The following is a 4,009-nucleotide window of genomic DNA, read 5'->3' on the forward strand; positions in this document are numbered from 1 at the left end:
AGGCTCAATGAATGCAACATGAGTTTGTTTGGTTGCACGCATTAATCTAGTCAGGTCGTGAATAGAAGTTGTTTGGTTGCTCGCATGAGAATATATTGCATGAGATAAAATATTACAACCAAGTATCATTATGATATTTATATTGTGTAAAATATTTTAATAGTTCTTACTTTACCTCATTAAATCTTAATCACTTTTAAAAAACACTAATCTCACTTAATATATGCTAATCACCTATTAAATATCATGATTAGCTAGCAGCTGCCTGCATCCAGTGAGCCTGGCCGGCGAGAAACGGATTTCATTTTCGTTTCCCGGGAGCCAGGCTCACCGGTGCCTTTTGCATGCGCCGAGCCAGGCTCTGGCCAACATGCAGGCAACCAATCAACGGCAACATGCATCGCTGGAGCCTGGATGAGCCTCGTGCGACCAACCAAACGCGCCCTTAGACGATGTCCACACCCTTCTGGGATTTTCCAGCTTTTCCTGAAATTTATTCTCATTATCTAAGAGCTAAATCAAATTTTTGGAAGGCTCTATAATCCTTTTCATGATCTCCAAGTATTTTATTTGGATTGATCTTGTCCCAATCTATCTCTAGGAATTTTTCTCGAATTTTTAGGATTTTCAGAGTATTTTTCGTGGTTTAAATGAATTATCTAGATTTTCTGGATTTTTATTTACCCGGGAAATGAATTCTAAAAAAGAAACCTTCTCTATCCCTTTGGGCCGAGCCTTGGGCCCGACCCGCTCCAGCACGTCAAAGCCCATCGGGCGATGGCGCCACTGCTAGGCTGCACGCCGCCGCCACTAGCCTCCTGGGCGTGCGTTCCCAGCACGCCGGTGCCACCCCCTGCGCCCTATAAAGGGCGAGCACCCGAGCCCCCGTGTGCCCTATTTGCTGCCTCTCGCCCGGTCATTCTGCACCATCTCCGCCTCTCTGCCGTGCCGTTTGCCGCCTCTCTGTCGTGCCGTGCCGTGCCGTGCCCCGCCGCTGAGCATCGCCCCTACCATGGATTTTGACAACAATAATCTTGAGGCCTTGCTGAAGTAATACCTGTACCTCATTGATAAGGGCTGGGATGCCCATTTTTGCATTTGTACATATACATTTTTTATTCTTTTGATTCTAAGAGAATCAAGAAACATCCATCATCCCAGTTTGACAATTATTATTCGTATTTGGTTCTTAGTTATCAATTTGATTTTTCGGTATTTCTCGGTATGTGGTGGATCGGAGCAGAGCAATGTGATTTTTCGATATGGAATGGATCGGATCAGAGCAATGTGATTTTTCGATATGGAATGGATCGGATCAGAGCAGTATGATTTTAGTTAGTGATCAGAGTGCCCTATACAGTTATGCTTATGGATTTTCAGTGATGCATATGTCTGTCAAGGTACCTCGGGGTTATGTTGAACATCAATATTTGGCCTCCTAATAATTATCTATACTGTGATATACTCCCTCCATTTCAAATTGTAGATTCGTAATTTTTACCATTAATTTAGATATAAAGTATTTCTCAAAACTATGAATCTAGAATGCAAAAATGACATACAATTTGAGATGAAGGGGAGTAACGTTTTCATGCTCTCAAGAGAGACTGGGTCCTTATCACTCATCAGTGAAGTCTTGCTACTATATGCTTTCGGTTGAGTACAGTATCAAAAGGATTATAACTTACCGTTCGTACTACATACGTCGTCAGGCTCCCTGGTTTCGACCTTCGTTGACACGCCTGTTTGTCTTTGGCTCTTTGCTTCAAGAATTCATGAACAAATCAACCTACACGTTCCGCACAAGATGAACCTGAATTAGGTGTACTTACACGTATCTACATTTTATTCACTCGTTCCCTGGCATAAACAGATCATTGTATGTGCTTACACCAAAGATAAATAATTTAGTTATCCTAAACAAATCCGTTTAGACCATATGTCCAGTCCTTCCATAGTAATTCACTCTGGACTGTGGGTATCATAGTACTCACAGGGAGACGTATTATCGTGTCGGTTATGGATATATGCACAGGAAAATATCCAAAGACACAGGGGAATTTGAGCATTATCCTGTGTGTTTCCAGAACACATAGGGAAAACAAATTTCTTTTGTTAGTAGTAGATCAAATGAACGGAGAAAATAGATACAGATCTGTTAGGTTGGACACAAACTCAGAGAAAAATTCACATGGCACTGCCGCCCCAATCCGTCACCTCCACCCCAAAATTGAGCCAGCGCCCAATCCCCCTGATCCATCTCTATGACATATATCATCATCTCGAACACAAAGTAGTATTTATATCACCATAATATCATCATCGTCATCATCATAGTAGTCAACAACATCACAATTCACAATTGGCAAGGTTCTGAAAGGGTATATCACGCGATGGTGGTGAATTGAAGATAATGAGGCCAAATGATCTTGGTGCACGTCAGAATGTTGAGGGAGCCGTGTATGGGTTGCCAAGGTGGAGAATGGAGATGGCTGAGAAGCAAATTCTGACTTGGGCAGCCTGGTGTGCTATTATCCCCTGCAGCGTGACCTATTTTTGATAGGGATGGTCAATGCCATGATATCCGAAGCTGCCAGGTGTGTGTAGCTAGGGGATTTTTATTATTAGTTCACGTGAAATATACACGCGCAGTGCGTGGGATTCGAACCCATGACCTCAAGCCTCACACGTAGCTTACTTACCATCCCACCTATACAGCATATTTGTCTATATAGGGGATTCAATCCTTTCGTATTAACTCGTGGGAACTCTTTAGTCTCGGTTTGTGTTACCAACCGGGTCTAAAGATCCCTTTAGCGGTTGTGGGCTAGCTATTTCGTTACTTGAGTTTATTTTATTTTCACACAGCGTTTATTTTTCTTTTGATGTGGATGCGCATATATAGATCAACCTGCTAGGTGGTTAGAACAGATTGGTTCAAAGTGTAAAGCAGAATCATAGGTGTACAATTCTTCTCCATATACATGATATGGGAATATATATGTACACTCAAAGCATTTTGGTTAAAACCAGGTCTCCATTTTCTTAAACATTGGTTCTACATTTGTTTCCTTCTTGTATGCAAAAAAATGGGAAAACATCATCATAGTATGAGATGATGACGGCCTACTGGTACCTGCGCAAGCTTCCAAGGCCCTGTACTATAAACATCTTGCTATAGGCAACTCCATAATATGATGAACATGATTTAATTTCAAATATGATGTAAAATATGCATTATATATTTGAAAAGAACTAAAAGGTAACTTGAAATATGATGTACAGCATGTACAAGAGAAAGAATTACATTCAGAAAAAAATAATAATGCGAAAAAATATCCGCTAGAAGGAGGGCTGAGAAAGAATTACATTCAGAAAAAAATAATAATGCGAAAAAATATCCGCTAGAAGGAGGGCTTGAACCTCCGACCTTGTGGTTAACAGCCACACGCTCTAACCAACTGAGCTATTCCAGCAGTTTTTGCTGCTTGACCTTTGTGCCTTTACAAAAACAATATTTTTCTGAACCTAACGCCTCTACCCGTTGTTATCGCGGCGGCCTCACGGGAGCATCCCCGCGCCGCCAGAGCCCGTCCCTCCCGCCGGAACGAAGCTTGCTTCACGTACTTCGTTCCTCGACGGACTCTTTAATTTCCTCCTGTTGTTGTGGTCGTCGTCACCGTCTCCCGGCCTCAACGGCGCTGCGCTAGCTCAACGTAAAGCTCTGTTCCACTTCCACGTGATAAATCCCCACTTCTAACGCCATGACCCTCCTTGGTTTCTCATTATCTACAACGGCAGGGACGGAATAGAAGAGAAGGCAATGAGCTGTTTTTTTGTTAAGTTTTAGTTTCTCTCGTGGGTCCTACTCTTTCACATCCTTTGAGCCCAAATCCGAAATTCTTAGTTTAGGGAGAGAACACTACTGCACTATCGACCTCTAAGTACCGGTCGGTAACCTCCTTTAGTACCGGACGTCTGACTGGTACCGCTTGTTCGGTACTATATG

General features: G+C 42.5%; 1 non-coding gene across 1 annotated transcript; it reads right to left on the bottom strand.

The window, feature by feature from the left end:
- Window positions 1-3,402: 3,402 nt before the first annotated feature.
- TRNAN-GUU lies at window positions 3,403-3,476 on the bottom strand. The gene has a single exon. It is a non-coding gene; the product is annotated as a tRNA-Asn (tRNA).
- Between the last annotated feature and the right edge of the window lie 533 nt (window positions 3,477-4,009).

Source organism: Setaria italica, chromosome II, assembly GCF_000263155.2.
Source record: "Setaria italica strain Yugu1 chromosome II, Setaria_italica_v2.0, whole genome shotgun sequence".
NCBI lineage: Eukaryota > Viridiplantae > Streptophyta > Magnoliopsida > Poales > Poaceae > Setaria > Setaria italica.